Here is a 19547-nt window from a genome sequence, read left to right as displayed (position 1 = left end):
ACTCGAAGAAGAACAAGGCGGAATTGGAAGAACAGAAACGTCACAACCTGGCCATGGAGAAGAAGGGGAAAGGTATAACCAAAAAACAAAAAAGCAACCTCGATGCTTTGAAGAAATATAAAAAAAAGAAACAGAAGCACTCACCAACCGAGACATTGAATCTCTGATCGAACCGTTACAAATCAAACACTTCAGAGGAGTTTTTATGTCCGACTCGTTACCTTCAAGCGTGAAAAGAAGAGAATGCGGAGTAGTCAACTTGGACGGTCAAGAAAATCCAGGCACGCATTGGATATGTTACCACAAAAATGATGATAAAGCATTCGTTTTCGATTCTTTCGGAGGTGTTCCACCTACAAATTTAATTTATTATCTGAAAACGAGCGAAACCTCTATATACTACAACGACGAACGCGTTCAAGATTTCGGAGACGTGAACTGCGGTCATCTCTGCCTCTCCGTGCTTGCGTTTCTCTCTAAAATAAATAACCCTACGGTCGAAGATTTCCAGAAAGTACTGTGGAACCTGAAACAGCATCACTAGGATGGGCGTGTTCCATCTCACGAGCGAATCTTCAATCTTGAAACTCACGCTGCACGACGATATTGTCTATCCTAAATCCGTGGCTCTGCGTGCATTCTACAGCATGTACCTCATACCTAACGTCACCCACCACAACAACAAAATTAGCGTCGGAAGCGAACACATCGTCGTCACGCCAGGACAATACAATCTTTCCACTTTGCAAGCTCAGTTACCCAAAGGCACATACCTTTCTCAAAATTCGGTCACGCACAGAGTGGAAATCCTGTCGGCGACGGAGACCGTGGACCTGGGCACCATAGGAGAACTTTTAGGTTTCGAGAACAACACAAAACTCGAAGCTGGCATCAAGCACGTGGCAACAAACATTCCTAAATTTTTGGCCATAGAGACTCTGAACGTACACTGCAACGTGGCCGAAGGTATGATCACGAAATCCTCGGACGGATTGTTAGGAAGTCACAAGCAGACGGGAATCATAGCCACTTTCAAACCAAGTTCCGAGTTCATGGAACCGATCATCTACACGCCCTCTTCGCCGATCTATTTTCCAGTATGTCGCAACCGCATAGACGACATAGAGTTGGTGGTGACGAACGAGAAAGGAGACGTGGTGGATTTCGCAGGTGCAACAACTACTGCCATCGTGGAGATCAACGTATAATAAATAACCATACATGTAAAATGGAGCAAATCGAAAGTTACGAATTGCAATCTTTCCCTCCCAACCGTCGCACGTTCGCCAATCTCAACGAGGCGAACAGGGAGATCGAATACGACGTTGACGTAGGCGACGGGTTCATTCATCCTCACAGAGCGGACCTCTACCTTCAATTCGACGTGGTGAAGAAAGAAAGCGGAGACGCGTTTCCTGCAGCAGCAAACTTGATACTCGTGGACAACTTCGTGCCTCACCTGTTCTCGCAGGTGGAGGTGAGGAAACACAACACCGTCATCGACAGAATAGATTATCCAGGCATCACGTCGACGGCAGTGGGAACTTTGAAATTATCCAAAACGGACGCAGCATACTACCAGGCCGGGGGATTCGAAGCCGGGACCAAAATATCGACGAGAAGTCACACGGTGCTCTTTCCCATGCGTCTGCTTCCAGGATTCTTCTCGGACTACAAGGAGATCATGTGGAAGGGAGGACTGCGCGTTACGTTTCGAAGAGCGGCCAACGACAACGACGCACTGATGCGATACGCTACTTTAGGTCCGGACGGCACCACGCCGATAGCCAACACTTTACCCGAAGCAGCGAAATGCGTCATCCGAAGCATGGAATTGAGAATGCCGGTGGTGGAATACGAAACGAACTACGCCCTCAAGTACAAAGCGGAGATCTTGAAAAGTCCCCAGGTGCCGATTCACTTTCATGGTTACCAGTGCGTGCAGAAGATGGCGTCCGGAAGTCACATGGAATTCGACGTGACGACGCAGTTCAACAACATACAGTTCGACATGCCAGATTTCGTCGTAGTGCTCTTTCAGACCGGGAGGGACAAGAATCAGGAAAAAGATTCCAGCAAATTCGACGACTGCAAGATCAAGAACGTTTATCTCAAGAACGGCAGGAACGAAGTGTTCCCGCGCGAGAATTACAACCTCGACATGACCAAAAACGATTATCTCAAACTTTACGAAGCGTTTTCGGCTTACAAACGCGTGACCGAGGGAAGTGTGGACATGTACTACACGCCCAGCGAATTCAAAGCCCGGAGACCCATGACCGTCATCAATACCACAAAAAGAAAGCAGGTGGTGGTCAACGATCGAACCAACATCAAGGTCGTCTGCGAGTTCCACGATGCCTTGCCCGAGGATACCCTATGCAGTGTCATCCTGATTGCAGAGAAGTCCTTCGCCTACGACGTGAAGAACGAGAGGGTCACAGAGCAGTTTTAACAAGTTTTTAACATCTTTTCTTGCATAATAAGAAATTTTCTGCACTAGCACAATCAGTTACAATAGCACAATACGAATTTCACTAGTTCAGATCAGTTACAAATCTCAATTTCATTAGCTATCAGCTACAATATCTTTTTGCACTATAGCACGAGACAATCAGAAAATTTGCACAAAAAAATTTGTTGTTGTTTTTACACGTGAAAATTAACAATAAAATTTCTTTTTTATCGTTTCAGATGCTGTCGAAACATCAAAAACATATACACACACACTAGAAAATAAGCATGCAACTTTATTTGTAACACACACACATACATTCTCCATCTTCATCAAGAAAATATTATAATAAACATAATCATTTTTATCTATCTCATAATAAAACTCTATATCCAAAAAATATCACAACATCAAATAACACTAGAGTCGTTAGTACACGTTGCATGCATTACGGAGGTCCTCTGTAGGGTTTCATGGAAGTTTGGGGGAAAAAAAAAAACACGTGAAACTCTACAGAGGTGCGGTAATCTATAACCGCAGCCATTAGAAAACTTTTACATTTTTGGTTGGGCACCACGCACCCTGGCGAGGTTATAGGGGCCAGGCATCCTAAAAAACAACAATTATTATTTGTTTGTTTGTTTGTGTTACAATACATAAGCGCGCGCACGTATGTGTGTGGCACATCGTTCCCTCCCCGAGAGAGAGAGGTTTACGTAGGTCACGATATATATAAACATTTGGTCCCGGATTTGGAAAATTACGATAAAATACACTCATCTTTCAAAAATAAGAGAATAAGAGAATAAGAAAATAAGAAGATGAGAGCGCGCACGTGTGTATGTGTGTGCCACATCCTTCCCCCCCGAGAGAGAGGTTTACAAAGGTCACGATCTACAAACATTTGGTCCTTCAAAATAAGAGAATAAGAAGATGAGAAGATGAGAGCTCATCTTTCACTCATCACTGCTTTTCTGCGCCCTGAAACATCGCCAGCGTAATAAATAAGGCACGGAACGTGGAGAGAAAATGAGTGTATGTGTGTATGTGTGTATGTGTGTGTGTGGCACATCGTTCTCGAGAGAGAGGTTTACAAAGGTCACGATCTACAAACATTTTGGAAGATGAGAAGATGAGAAGATGAGAGGATGAGAGAATGAGAGAATGAGAGAATAAGAAGATGAGAGGAGTGTGTGTGTGTGTCACATCGTTCTCGAGAAAGAGGTTTACAAAGGTCACGATCTACAAACATTTTGGAAGATGAGAAGATGAGAAGATGAGAGGATGAGAGAATGAGAGAATGAGAGAATAAGAAGATGAGAGGAGTGTGTGTGTGTGTCACATCGTTCTCGAGAAAGAGGTTTACAAAGGTCACGATCTACAAACATTTTTAGAGGATGAGAAGATGAGAAGATGAGAGGATGAGAGAATGAGAGAATGAGAGAATGAGAGAATAAGAAGATGAGAGGAGTGTGTGTGTGTGTCACATCGTTCTCGAGAAAGAGGTTTACAAAGGTCACGATCTACAAACATTTTTAGAGGATGAGAAGATGAGAGAATGAGAAGATGAGAGAATAAGAAGATGAGAGAATGAGAAGATGAGAGGAGTGTGTGTGTGTGTGTGTGTGTCACATCGTTCTCGAGAAAGAGGTTTACAAAGGTCACGATCTACAAACATTTTAGAGGATGAGAAGATGAGAGAATGAGAAGATGAGAGAATAAGAAGATGAGAGAATAAAAAGAGAATGAGAAAGATGAGAAGGATGAGGAGATGAGAGCTCATCTTTCGCTCATCACTGCCTTTTTGCGCCCGTGAAACGTCGTCAGCGTAATAAATGAGGCGCGGAACAGGGAGAGAAAGTGAGTTTTTCAACTTTTTGTGGTCGTTTGGTCAAGAAATCAAAGTTGGGGTCAGATGCACAAATTTATACTACTGTGCTGCGTAACATTAGGTATGAGGTACATGCTGTAGAATGCACGCAGAGCCACGGATTTAGGATAGACAATGTCGTCGTGCAGCGTGAGTTTCAAGATTGAAGATTCGCTCGTGAGATGGAACACGCCCATCCTAGTGATGCTGTTTCAGGTTCCACAGTACTTTCTGGAAATCTTCGACCGTAGGGTTATTTATTTTAGAGAGAAACGCGAGCACGGAGAGGGAGAGATGACCGCAGTTCACGTCTCCGAAATCTTGAATGCGTTCGTCGTTGTAGTATATAGAGGTTTTGTTCGTTTTCAGATAATGAATTAAATTTGTAGGTGGAATACCTCCGAAAGAATCGAAAACGAATGCTTTATCATTGTCGTTTTTGTGGTAACATATCCAATGCGTGCCTGGATTTTCTTGACCGTCCAAGTTGACTACTCCGCATTCTCTTTTTTTAACGCTTGAAGGTAACGAGTCGGACATGAAAACTCCTCTGAAGTGTTTGATTTGTAACGGTTCGATCAGAGATTCAATGTCTCGGTTGGTGAGTGCTTCTGTTTCTTTTTTTTAAACTTCTTCATCACGCCCTTTCCTCCTTTCTTCTCCATGGCCAGGTTGTGACGTTTCTGTTCTTCCAACTCGGCCTTGTTCTTCTTCGAGTCGATGACGGTTTTCGCAATGGCGGCACTTCCGCCGGCCAAACTTCCAACGGCCCCCAATGCTGCCAGGATGGCCGGGATGCTGAATATGAAACCTCCGATCTTTTGCTGTTTCCGCGAACGCTGCAACCTTTTCAATTGAGGTGTGCTGAGCAGCAATTTCATTCCATGTCCTTTCGACAAGCAAGAACGTTTCTTCTCGCGTTGTTTCTTGGTGAGTAACCCATCGAGGGTACCTAGATTTTTTAGATTCGAATATGGTATCTGGTACACGACACCCTTGGGCTTCATGTTGATGCTCTATGTGTTATTTTCGCGGTATGTTATTTATATATATTCTGAGATTTTTTCTTGTGTAGTTTTTTTACGGTATGTTATTTATATATAAATATTCTAAGATTTTTTTTCACGGCCCCGCAGTCGCTACACAAATTCTATTACGTGCTTTGTTTTCTTGCCAAAAAGTTCCTTTGTCCCCTTGTACACGATTCGAGTTTTGTTCTCGATTAAAATAGATAGCTTCTCGTCCGATAACATATTAACATATCGATCTGGTAAAAATAAACTGTATTGTGCGTTGAGCAACAGGCGTACCTTGGGGCCATACTGGGTAGAAACGATTGAACCGGAAGTTATCGTGTAAGATTTGTCGACTTCCAATTCCCGAATTTTTACATACTCGACTGACAAATTTAGCATTTGTTTTAATGCTTGGAGATCACTCATTTTTTCAGTTGTCATATCGAAGAAGAGAAAAATTTCAGTGTGTGTGTTAGAGAAATTTAATTGTTTTTCACGATGTGTGTTATTTATATATACCGAAGATTATTTTTTTTCACGATGTGTGTTATTTATATATCAAGTTTTTTTGACACGTATATATATTATTATTTTTTTAACAGAGGAAGAAAGTTCGTGCTTCGGAAAACGCGAGGATGTGCGTAGTGATATCTTCCGTCTCCTGCATAGACTTGTACCAATCATCAGTATACCGTCTTCTTCCCTGCCTTGCCTCGTACAGTTCGTCCGACCTATCGTTCAATTTCTCCCCCGCGGCCGAAAGCAGAATGTTGAGATCACCACACCTCAGGCCGCTGATCTCCCGAAGATGGTTCTTGAGAACCATTTCACAAGGGATGCGAAATTCCGGCGTTGTTCTTGCTATGATTAGAAGTTTATTAACATCTCCGTTTACTATCTTTTTGAATATTTTAGATAGTAGCTCGGGTGGCAAATCAGTTATACGAGACATGTTTATTTTTTACGGTATGTTATTTATATACCCCACCCCAATTTTTGTTTCGTGTTCATGGCGATGGTGGTACCCAGTGCGGCGACCCGTTCACCCAGCGATGCGTCTCTGCTGACGAATCTTTCGAAAGCTGCGTGCTCTAACTTTCTGTCTGCTTCGTGACGTGCATCCAGATCCGTCTGCGTGGTGTTGTAGGCGATGTCGTGATCTTTGCATGCCGCGTCCAACGGATTCACACCCTTGTCTCCTCTCTCCAATCTTTTCTCGAGTTTGGTACCCGGTCCGCAGTACTGGTAGCCAGGTAAATGCATCTCGAAAGGTAACTTGTTGATGATGTCGTTCACAAGCCCCTTTCCTTCGGCCACGTTCCAAAATTTAGGAGGCAGCGTGTTGATGATTTTGATGAGGTAACCTATGCCCTTGTCGTCGTTCACGATGAAGTTGGAAAGTTTCGTGCTGATCATGTCCACGATGCCAACCTTCTCGTTGTAGAAATTATGGTTGCCTGCATTCTCTTCGCCGGCTATCACCAACAATCGGTCCACGAGTTTCCTCACGTCGTCCACCCAAACGAATTCTTTGGGTAACGTGTTGTAGCGTTTGACCCCGCTGCCTGTTTTGACCTGGTTCCAAATCGGTTTGATGAGATTCCTGTACTTCTCGCCGCTGCTCGATTTCACCCTATTCTGCGAGGCGTCGTTGTTTTGGTACAAGGCATCCGTCATGATCAGAATTTCCTTGTAACTCTGGTAATCTTCGTCGGTGTAATCTTTCGGCTGCTTTTTGGCAACGAGTTCCCACAGTCCCACCGTACCCGGATACCTGTTCCAACTATCCTTGTCGCCTAAATTGACTTTAATGTCGTTGCCTTCGAAGGTCACCTTCGATTTCCCAATCTTCCACACCACACCGCCGCCTTCGCTGGTTTCCATGCTGGGATACAATCCGAACACTTCATCCTTGTCGAATTTCCCTGTACTCAGGTAGTCTCGTGCCAAAGGTCCCAACTCGATTTTATCCGAAGACGACGACGTGCTGCCTATGGCTCGACGTCGTGCCGGTGCATCCTTCAGTTCGAACGGCGTCGAAGGAATGCTTGAAATGGGCGTGGGTACGGCATAACTTTTAGCTGCGAGTGGTACGAGTTCATTAATCAAATTTTTATTTTGTTCCGTGACACTTTTAATTTCTTTACCTAGACCGCTGATGGCATCGATCACAGGTTGATCCTGACGTTTCTTCTCTTCGTAGAATCCGCGATTCTCGGATTTCCAACCTTTGAAGCGTTTCGCGAGGTAATCGCGAAGCTTGAGATTTTCGTCTTCAATTTTTCGTTTCGTCATGACGTTATTTATATACGTCGTTTCTCACAACGTTGCAACGTTTAGAAAGTCGTTGATTTTGTTTCTGTATTTTCCGTCGTTGGGTTTCCTCGTCATGTCGATCGTCACGAATCCGAAATCGTCACCGTTCCAGCAAGTAGAGCAGCAGCCTTCCGAAAATTGATTGTAGTTCATGTCCCCGCCTACGTAGTCATCGTACGCATGCTTGAGGTTGGTGTGATCTTGACGAAACAAACATATGAAATTAGCGTTGTCGCGTACTAACTGTTTTGGAATTTTGGAAAACGTTTGAGCTAGGTAGAAGCAATCCATTCCTTTGTGACGACCTTGCGTGAAAAAGTTGCGAATTTCATTTTGATTTTCCAGGATGGCGTCGTCGAACACAACAACTGAATTTTCACGACAATCGTCGAGTGGTTTTATTTCCGAGGCGAACGTTGCAATGTCCAGACCATCGTACAGTTTCATCAGTTGCTGGTATTTGGATTGCTCCAAACTTTTCGAGAACACGTACAGGTGCCTGTTCTTCCAATCTAACCAATTCGGTGCGAGGAGAAAATTGTCCACGAGCAGTGTCGTTTTCCCACACCCCGAAGGACCTACGATCAGACAGCGGATGCTGTCGGGAAGCAACTCGCCGTTCTTTTTCTTCGTTTGACTTTCCGAATTAGGTAAACGTTTCACAACATTCCACGTACTCATAGAATCACTTCGTTTGAATCGATCCAACTTGTTTCCGGAAGTCCCAGCCATTTGACAAACAGTTTGTTGCCTCTCTTGCGCAAAACTTTTTCGATAAGGTAAGTGTCGGGGTATTTAGTTTTAGAGAGTTCCTCTTCATAGAAGCGCCCCAATAAAATTTCACCGCCACTGTCCTTTATTATATACGTGTGACGGTTCCCGGGTAGAACTCGAACCACGGTAAAAAGTTCAGTACTCCAGTTTCGTGTAAAACCCCTGTCGAACGTTCGCTTCAATTTACTAACCCTCACCTGTTCTCCAATTTTGTATTTAGATTTTTTTGTCGTGGGCGTGTACTTTGGACAGTAAACGCTAGAAATTAAACGTTGCTCGTCAGACCTGGTAACGTCAGCTGGCTTCATGCCTATCGTTGCGTGCCGTGTGTGATTATAGTCGTTAACAAGTTCCGGAAGAATAGTGACCCACTTGTAGCTTCCCTGAAGCGTGAAGCGTGACCACATGCGCGATTTCAGAGTGCGATTGAATCTTTCCACGATGCTGGCCTTGACGTCACTGAAGGTCGAGTAATGTTGAACGTTGTGTTTCCGAATAAACTTTTGGAATACGGCATTGTAAAATTCCTTCCCTTTGTCCGTGTGCAGAAACCGAGGTCGTCTGCCGCCGCTTTCGCGAAAAATTGTCTTGAATGCTTCCGTGACACACGTTCCTGTTTTTGCCTTCAAAGGTAGAGCCCATGCGAATTTCGAAAATGTGTCTATGACGGTGAGGAGGTACTTGTTGCCCTTGTTCAATTTATGCACGTTTTTTAACTTGCCGCTACTCATTTCGACGAGGTCGCTTTCCCAGAGGTCGTCGATTCCCTTGGTTACCACAGCCAAACGTTCGTAGTTGCGGCGTGCAGGTTTATGCAATTCTTGGACGATGGCTTGCCTAGACATTTTTTATTATTTTTAGAGATTACGTTTCAAAAGAAGCACCAGCGTGATGGGATTCAAAGAGGGTGGCACTTCGCTCGTGTTTTGAATGATCAGCTTATCGCCGGCACTCACGTCGAAAACAGTAAGATCTTCGTCTTCGTGTATTTCATATATGTTGCGCGTTTCGTTCCAACGCGCCAGAGGAATGTTTCCTGCTTTCTGGACACCACGATTCGATATCAAAGTCATGGTGGGAACGCTAGCTTTTCTGCCGTGAGACCAGTACGAAAATTCGTTTATCTGAATCGTGCCATCGAGGAGAAACTTGTAGTACGGATGATAAGGATGTAGCATGTACAGTTTGTTACCTTCGACGAAGGTGGAGATTCTCTGTTGATTGGGTACGCTGTTGATTTCGATGGCTTGCAGAGAATGCAGTTTAGCGAATTTAGTGTCGACGCTAACGAGGTTGCTGTGAAGCTGACCCAGTGTGTTTTGTACGGGCAACAAATGTTCGACTATGGTATCCGTTACGGTAGAAAATGACGGTTTGATTTTCACTTCCACGTTCAACTGCTTGTAGCTTTCGTTGAGTTCTTGCAACTTGGCACCGAAAGAGGCCAGCGTCGATTCCTGCGTTGATTCCAGCACTCCAACTTGATCTCTGATGTTGACGACAATGTTCTGAAGGTTCTCGATTTGATTCAATTTCGAGCTCTTCTCGGTAAGATCGTTCACGATGATTCGCATGTCTGTAAACTGCGTGTGAAGGTCGGCGACGCTCTGCGAAGTGGGCAGCGTCGACACCAACGAGGCAAGTTCGTCTCGAATCTGTTCCACGTTCGCCGTTTCCGTTTCCAGTCGTTTCAGCATGCGTGATATGTTCCTTTTCAAAGCGTGTAATTCTTTGGAGGTAGGGAGATTGGCCACTTTACTCTCGAGATCGCTCAACGAACTTTTGATGTCACTCGAATCTGATAGTGCCGTCACCGCCGTTTTCAATTTTTCCAAATCTTCGCTCGAAGGCACGCTCGTTCGTAACGATTCCAAGTCACCCTGTATGTTGTCCAGTACGTGATGAAAATGAGTAAGATTGGATTCGACGTTCAAATTTTCCAAATATTGGATCTTCTGCTGAACCGTGCTCAACGTGTCCTGAATACTCGTCAACACACTTGCTTCAGCGTGAATATTTTTAATTTCTTCGTTGATCAATTCCAAGGACGCCTGAAGCGTAGCGATGGTGGTTTGAATGTGCTCGAAATCTTGATAGGCCTCCAATTGAATTTTTATGTTCGCGACGCTTTTACCGATGACCTGCAGTTCGTCCGACGATGGTAGGTTCGTCATTGTATCTTCCAAAGTCTGCAACTTGGATTTAATTTCTTCCAACGTGCCGGTGAATTCTTCTTGTAATTTGGAAACAACAACCTGCAAGCGTTCTACATCAATATCATTCACCACGGTTTGAAGTTCAGAGAAATTCTTTTCTATTGCGGAAGTTCGCTCTTCGATTTCGAGTTTCAATTTTTCCAAATCTTCATTTTTCGATTGAAATTGCTGTAATTTGGCCAAATCATTTTGAAGCGAATCCATGCTCAACTGTATATTTTGAATGTTGTCGTAAGAAGGTACGTCGACATAATTTTTTATCAGTGTTTTCAGTTCGGAATCGATTTTCAGAATGGGATCGAGACATTGTGTTTGGAGCGTAGCGATCTCAGACTCTAAACTTTTGTTTAAGGTCTCCTGTAAAGCGATCAAATCGGTCCTCAACTTCTTAACACGAACGTCTAGCATGAGAATCTCTTCTGCATGGTCTACACGCTTGGTGTTGCCGAAAATATCGTTAGGCATTTTTGGTTAACGGTTATTTATAATAGGATAGACAATTCGTAATTCTACGAAGAGAGGAATAAGTTTGTCGTAGTCTCCGAGGAGTTCCACGTAAAGATAATCTCCTGCAGACACATCGTACGACATGTTAGAAAGTATCTTGTCGTGCTTCATTCGAAAAATGTTCTTGCCGGTAGAAATTTTGATTTCGCCTGTGTTCTCCGGATTCACGGTGATTTGAAGTTTCCCGTCGATCGGAATTTCATAGAAATGTAAATTGTTATTAAAAACATAAAACATCTTGCCCACATCGTTATTTATTTCCGTCCATATACTATTAAGATGTACAATTAGTAGACCATTGAGTTTAGATAACACGGAAGGTAAGAGGTTATTAGAATTTGGTGATGGAGTGTCCATCTTGCTTTGTTTGCGAAAACCAAAGAGATTCATTGTCCTTGTTAGTTATTTAACACATTGTGCTTTTTTGCTATTCTTCAAAACATACGGAGGAAAAGAATGAAAGGGGGAGCCCTCGGGCGATGAAAAGTTGCAACCTGTTATTATGTTGTTAAGCCCGCTCCAAACCGAGGCTCATTAAATTCAACTCTTATTTTTCATCGCCCGAGGGCTCCCTCTTTCATTCTTTTCCTCCGTCTGCTTTTGAAGAAGAATGGCAAAAACACAGCGGACTTCATGGCTATGGGGTTACGGTTAACACACGTCACATTTATCGCTTCCATTGTAGTGCCCCCACTCTCGCGTGTGGATTTGACAATTGAGAACACGTAACTTGTTGTCCGTTGCATCCAATGCGACCTTGGTTACGCGCGTCGTGTACAAATCATGCAATTTACTTGCAATGCGATGATCGGTGCTGAGTTGCCTTTTACCATGAAAAAGGCATTCCTTGTAGTCTTGCATGCTAAATTTGCTGGTACTTATTTTTCCCACCCCCTTCGCCTTCTTGATCTCTTTTTCTTCTGCAATCTTTACACAGTACATTTTGGCACGAAGCCCCGCAAATTCGCTGATGTACTCCCCGCCAACTTCATTTTTGTATTTTCCAATCGTCATTTTGTTTTCTGCCGAATGTAAGTGATGGCCTGATGGTAAGTTGCTAAAATCAAACAGATGCTTCATCTTAGTCAGATCATGTTCGAGGCTTGGTGTGTTTTGGATTAGAAAAATGAAGCTATCCGTGTCAATGTAACATATTTGGATGTTATCTCCATAAAAAGGTTGAAACTGATCGTAGTACGATTGGTACATGTGCAATTTTGATAGTTCAAGGACAGTGGCACCTATGGCAATCGGCTTGTTGAGCATCACCTGCTTCTTGTTCCTCTCGACGAATACTAGATTCTCGTCGAAAATAGTGAAGTTTTTGAAGTAGGGGGACGCGACGATCTTTTCAAATTTTTTTTCGTCCGTGACCAACGTTGCGTCGATGTAATTACGCACGTTCTCCATCGTCTTGCCGTAGATGGCGTTATTGAACAGTTTGTACAGATCCTTGTCTGCAGGCGATGTCGATTGCGCTCTGCGTCGCGTGTTCTCGGCTATGTACGGTTCGAGCCACTTGCTCTGTCGGAACTTCAATCCTCTATGAACTTTCTTCAACTGCAAGCCGTGACTTATGTAAAATTGGAGGAGTCGGTAGTGCAGAACGTAATTCCGCTTGTTCTCCATGCTTAGTATGAGTTTTGGCTCCGATCCTCCAGGTGGCTTCTTTTTGGAGGGGGCCAGGGCCAATCCATGATGTTTCTCGTGAAGTGTTTCGGGATAATCGAGATCCACTTCCAAGAAACAGCCCCATTCGTTATCTTCGCTCCAGTTGAGAAAATCCTCGCAGGAGAGTTCCTCTTCGGTCATCCACGCGTAGTCGCTGATGGGAAGACACTGGGACATGGAGTGGCCGTACAGGTTGTTGACATCCCAGTAGACAATATAGGTGTTGGGCTTCGATGCATCGTAACCAGGCGTATGAGGATTGTTTGCCTGAGCATGGCGTCGGGGACATTGGACGATGCCACCGCGTATCGCACTCTCCATGAAAGCATACTGTTCCTTCTCTGCGATGAGGCCCAGTTCCACCTTGGTGTATTTCATCATCGATTCCCAAGTCAATCCCGGCGTGGTGAAGAAATACGCAGGATCCAACTTGTATATCGTGATGCATCTCTTACGAAACGATTCGAAAATATCCATCAGAAGTGTCACGTCCAATTTCAGATAAAGATCGTGATAATCGCGAAAAGTTTGGCAATTGAATGCCGTCCATACACTACGAGCGTGTTCGTAGTCCTCTTCGGAACAGACGTCCTCCGTGAGAGAAGAATAAAATACCCCCCGGGGTGGAAGTTCGGTCTCGTCAAATTTGTCGAAATCGTTGACGTACTCGTAGGGGTAGACGCCCTTGCGACGCAACAGATTCAAATTCTCATCTCTCCCCGAAAAACACATTTGCTTGGTGGCCACAAGATCTTCGTCGCCAAGTTGAGATGCAAGGCTTGCGAGGCTGGAGGACAGGAAATTGTAAGAGTCCAGGATTCGCACTTCCACACTTCCTCCTTCTTCGAGAGGGATCCACACTCTCACTGTAATATACTTCTCACTCGTTCTCGGAATGATGCTGATTCGAGAAGTTATGTTGTGGAGCTCTTTGACGAAGAGATGCGTGTCGTACTTCTCCGTGTAGTGCAGAAACACAGCAACAAAATGCGACTCCTTAATTTTAAGATTGCACGAATTACAGATGGTGCTTAGAAATAATCCATTCTGGTGGTTATGGTGGACGATCTTGTAATTTTCGGGGGTGAAAGTCTGGTTACAGTCCTCGCATCTTGTCGCCGCGTCATGTCTCTGTTGTTGTTCTGTTGTGAGAGCAGGTGGAGAAACGTAAGAGCCTTTCAGGCCGGGTGCAAGTTCTCTCGCGCATTCCGCTATCTTCTCAACAAAATGTTTTGCCGCATCGGGTCCGCAATACAAGATGACATCATTCAATTTTTCTCCGTAGATGGAGAAACTGCAAGGCTCGTGGTGAAAAATTTGGGTCGTGCTTGAGGTAGAGGGATCAGGGTCGCAAGACGTCATGGGAACTTGGAAGCTTTCAAAGTCGGCATAAAGGACAGCGGGATGGTGGAGAAGAGCCTGGTGTTTCTGAAATTTCATCTTGGTTCCGGGTTCCGGCATGACATCTTCGGGTTCTGCATTCACGGAGCCAAAACACTTGTGCTGTTCTCTCATCTTCTTACCCCCGCGAAAAATTCTCAAACATCGATCGCAAATTTCGATCTTATCGTGATTCTTGCTGATCTGTCTTCCTACTAATCCTGAGAAATTCCGTATCAAACTGTAACGGCCATCTACAAGCAAGAGTCGAATTACATTATTCTGCCTTCTCGCAGGTCTTAACACACGAATATTGTCGCAATCGTCAACCCCAAAAACAGAAATATTGATATCTTTTCCTTTTTCCTCTCTATAGTTTTTTTCAAATTGATTGATCTTATTCAGGGGCACAGGATAGGAAATTCCTCTCATCATATTCTCGTATATCCCCTCATATCCTCTGTAATTGGACAGGCGTTGGGGGTTATTATTATTAGACGGGTGTAATGCGGCGATGACAGACCATAGGAAACTCTTCTGATCATTACTTTGTATGTTCAACACTGCATTTTGCTTTTTTTGTTTTTTTGTTTTTTTTTGAGTGCTGCGTAATGGTTTGAAATTGCAGACTCGAAGTTCTAACATGTGGTTGTGACCGCAAAGACTCCACCCACTTCCTCTACCTTCAAACTCTTCTTGTTTTTGTGTCAGGTGCTCAAATAGCCGTGTCACTATCTCGTCAAGATTCTCGTTATTGTCATCGTGTAAGGCTTCACACCCTACGTAAAAGCTAAAAGTACTTGACTCGGACGAGACAACTTTCTCATACAGCAGGGTCAAGACGAGATGAATTTTAATTGCAACATTGACGAGGCAATCACGTAATTTATCGACTACCAGAGATTTCACATTGTCGAGGAAGATGCTCGAGTCACATTTTTCGTCGCTTGCAGATTTATAGGTCATGATGCGTGCACTTTTATTCAAAGCACCGCATTCATGCCCATCAGTGCGAGATTTCTTTGCCGGCGGGACTAGGACATCATGATCCGGTCGACGACATTTTTTCAAATGCCTAGCAATGTTAGGTTTAGAAATTAAAATTCCACAGTTGCGACATGCCACTTTCCCGCAAAGACCGGAGGGACCTGGTTGCGATTCCATTTTTTCTCTCTGTTATTTATATATATATACAGAGAAATTTTTTGGGGGGGGTTGTGGTGATGGTAGTGGAAAGCGCACTGAAACAGAAGGAAAAAAAAGTTGAAAAATGCTAGATATTTTTTCCTTCCACATATATATTAGACGCGAACAGTATGTATGTATGTATGTATGTGTGTGTGCACTGTTGTAGGGGGTTAAAAATATACGACATGTAAGTGTGTGTCAATTTTTTATGACTCCTTTGAATATGTGTGTGTCAGACGCAAAACAAAAAATATTAATATATCATGAAAAAATAAAAACTTACCTTTCAACAGAGATAGAGAGAGAGACTTCAAAATAAAAACTTGTAGCTCACTAAAACTTCCACAATGATATATATGTATACTGCTAGATAAACAATTAAGAATACTGAACTGCCACGATTGACGTTCACCTTTCAAGAGAGATAGAGAAACTTCAAAATAAAACTTGTAGCTCACTAAAACTTCCACGATGATATATATGTATACTGCCAGACAAACAATTAAGAATACTGAACTGCCACGATTGACGTTCACTATGATAATGATGTACAAAAGAAGAAACTGGTACGTTATATAAAAACTCCTCTCTTTTTTCTCCTTCCCTCCTTCCTACTCCACGCGACTCTCTTTGGTGAAAACACAATAAGCGCTATAGTCAATGTCCTAGCAAATAAAACCCTTGTTGACTGATTTACTCATGTTATATTTTTTTTCAACAAAAAACTTTTGTGATGCGCACAATATTCTGTGGGGGACAAATAACAATAAACGGGACGTTGATAGTTCCACCCATGCATGTATTCTCGATTATTTCCCCTCGGCCTCTATTCCACGCCCCGTCAGGGTGTGGTGTGTGAAACGGGCGGCGACCCCAGCACAAAACTCAAAAGCGGAAGATGCTGCTGTATTCGCTTCCACCGCATCCGCTTCTAATTCTATTGTTATCGGGGATGTGATGGATTCTTTATTCAGAACCGTGGGAAAGCTGAAAAAAAATAGAATCTCTTCGGGCGGAAGAGGATGCAAGGTGAATAGGTTCGGGGGGGGGTTGCTGTGGATAGTTTGGTCCGTGATGAAAATGTTACCTTGAGCGAGGAAACACAATTTCTCCACGGGGACGGGAAAAGTTCTACCGAGCGTTGCTATCCACGCGAACATTAGAAATTGCCTGAATGCCTTGGGGGCTTGGCATAGGATTATCGATTTTCGTTTTAGAGAATAATCTATATAAGATTCTAGCATCGAGAACGAACAACGTTGATTGAATTTTGACAACATTCGCAGTACAAATCTAAACTCGTGATGATTTCGTCGCCACCATGCACCCCCCCGGCGAGGTTATAGGGGCCAGGGATCCTAAAAAAACAACAATTATTATTTTGTTTGCTTGCGTCACAATACGGAAAATAATAAGAGGCATACGCACGCGCGCACGTATGTGTGTGGCACATCGTTCCCTCCCCGAGAGAGAGGTTTACGAAGGTCACGATATATATAAACATTTGGCTCCGGACTTGGAAAATTACGATAAGGTACACTCATCTTTCAAAAATAAGAGGATGAGAGGAGAGGTTTACGAAGGTCACGATATATATAAACATTTGGCTCCGGACTTGGAAAATTACGATAAGGTGCACTCATTTTTCAAAAATGAGAAGATGAGAAGATGAGAGGAGAGGTTTACGTAGGTCGCAATATATAAACATTTGGTCCCGGACTTGGAAAATTACGATAAAATACACTCATCTTTCAAAAATAAGAGAATGAGAGAATAAGAAAATGAGAAGATGAGAGCGCGCGCGTGTGTATATGCCACATCCTTCCCCCCGAGAGAGAGGTTTACGAAGGTCACTATATATAAACATTTGGCCCCGTTGATTCCAGCACTCCAACTTCATCTCTAATGTTGACGACAATATTCTAAAAGTAGAGAGAATGAGAGAATGAGAGAATGAGAGGATGAGAGAATAAGAGGATGAGAAGAGAGGTTTACGAAGATCACGATATATAAACATTTGGCTCCGGACTTGGAAAATTACGATAAGGTGCACTCATCCTTCAAAAAATAAGAGAATGAGAGAATGAGAGAATAAGAAAAGAGGTTTACGTAGGTCATGATATATAAACATTTGGTCCCAGACTTGGAAAATTACGATAAGATGCACTCATCTTTCAAAAAATAAGAAAATAAGAAAATAAAAAAATAAGAGAATAAGAGAAAGATGGGAGGATGAGAGGAGGATGAGAGGAAGATGAGAGAATAAAAAGAGAATGAGAAAGATGAGAGGATGAGGGGATGAGAGCTCATCTTTCACTCATCACTGCCTTTTTGCCCCCGTGAAACGTCGTCAGCGTAATAAATGAGGCACGGAACGGGGAGAGAAAGTGAGTTTTTCAACTTTTTGTAGTCGTTTGGTCAAGAACTCAGAGTTGGGGTCAGATGCACAAATTTATACTACTATCTACACTTTGATGAACTATGTAAAAATTTGTAATACATTTTTTTTTGTACTTGCTAAAATATGGTGTCCAACACTGACTCTATTTTCTTCAAAGGGGAGACTCTTGCATCACTACAGACAACGTTTGGTTACTGGTTACGTTAACCATTTTGCAAAATATTGTGTGAATTGTATTATATTATAGTTGAAATACATGTTTTGACACCTGACAAACAAATAGGAATCCCTTCATTGATCAATGACTTCTTGGATTACAGTGTCATCATTAATATTTCATATTAAGTTTCATATAAAGAAATTGTTTTAATAGGGCGCTAATAATTTTACGGGGCACCATGGCATTCTCTTTAACATTTTTTTTTCATATAGATCGTTTGGTTCCCAGGGCTGACTCCCACCGCCCCATAGCTTTGGCTCTGAACTTGGACTATAAGAATAGAAGGCATTGCGAGCGAAGCGAGCAAGAACATTTTACGAAATGTACTTTTATTTGTATAAATTTGAAATCGAGAGGGGGGTAATTGCCCCTTGCAAGTGCCCTTGGCCTTCTCGAAGCAAAATGCAAGAATCTCGTAAAAACTAATTCCATCATGAGTATCCAATTGTCCTGCTATTCTTAGATTCTCCTAGCCTTGTTTTTTTTTTTTACTTCAATGTTTGCTTCCCCTAGAATGGACTTCCTTCCAAGGTCAGGAGGGTGGGGAGACAATGCCCCCTGCCGCCCTGTTGTTGCGGCACTGTTTATGAGTGTCTCTTCATCAATTTCACATCATCATTCATTGTTGCGATTAGCTAGAAGTGGCAGAAAAGCAACGCTAAGTAACAAAAATTAAATATCCACTCCCTCTCTCTACCACATGAATCACTATTACCAAAAAGGAAATTTTTTCCTCCCAATCCTGATAACGACATTATACTGAATCCCCCACACGTTTATACATCACAAAATCAATAAGTGTCTTTGTTATGTTGCTAGAGTAATTGTAAAGATTAGTCAGAATTCTAGGCGTTCTGTATTTTTCACAGGGGTGGCAAAGCAGGCTCTCAGGGAGGCAGTTGTCCCCTGCCCCCTCTAGCTACGGGCCTGCTTACACTTCCTTTGCTTCCTCTGAAAAGTTGAATAATATTAAACATGTCATTATGTCAGGGAACCGACTAGGTACAAAGAGAAAGACAATCTTTACTAAAGCTATATCTTTGCAAACTGACAATAACTTTAATTTAATAGGGTGCCAGTAATTTCACAGGGCACCACGACGTTAACGTTTTTCTATTTTTATCTGTTTTGCTTGTTCGGCACCCCATTTGTACTTTTGCCCAGGCAAGCACCACACGTGGACCTTCCCCCTTTTACAACTCTCTTTCTAATAGTATATAATTTCTTTTACAAAGGTAAGAACTCTTGGAGCCACAAAAATGGTCATCAACTATAGACGTGAACGAATCACTTAGGTTCTTCATGAAATACTTGCCATTTTATATCGAATACTCGGTCAGAAAATTTTATATTGGTACTTTATGAATATCGGTTGGAAGAAATTATACCTACATATAGTGTCACTGATTTTCTACTCACCACTTTCGGTTTCTTTCTGTCTGGTTTTTCATTTTCTCTATCTTCTTCGACAGTTTTGCAGTCAAGTTTCAGACATTGTTATACACTAAACAGAACGACAACACACGGACGGAG

The 19547-nt window shown here is 42.9% G+C and overlaps 2 protein-coding genes across 2 annotated transcripts in view; both read right to left on the bottom strand.

The window, feature by feature from the left end:
- LOC145991880 (solute carrier organic anion transporter family member 74D-like) overlaps window positions 1–19547 on the bottom strand; it is a 262979-nt gene that overhangs the window by 155579 nt on the left and 87853 nt on the right. The gene's annotated exons all lie outside the window — the stretch shown is intronic.
- Window positions 1–19547, bottom strand: part of LOC145991239 (solute carrier organic anion transporter family member 74D-like) — a 190146-nt gene that overhangs the window by 153237 nt on the left and 17362 nt on the right. The window lies entirely within an intron of this gene.

Source organism: Lepisma saccharinum, chromosome 8 (genome assembly GCF_977018435.1).
Source record: "Lepisma saccharinum chromosome 8, izLepSacc3.1, whole genome shotgun sequence".
Lineage (NCBI taxonomy): Eukaryota > Metazoa > Arthropoda > Insecta > Zygentoma > Lepismatidae > Lepisma > Lepisma saccharinum.
Note: the sequence above shows the minus strand (reverse complement) of the source record. Positions and strands in the feature narration are given on the sequence as shown.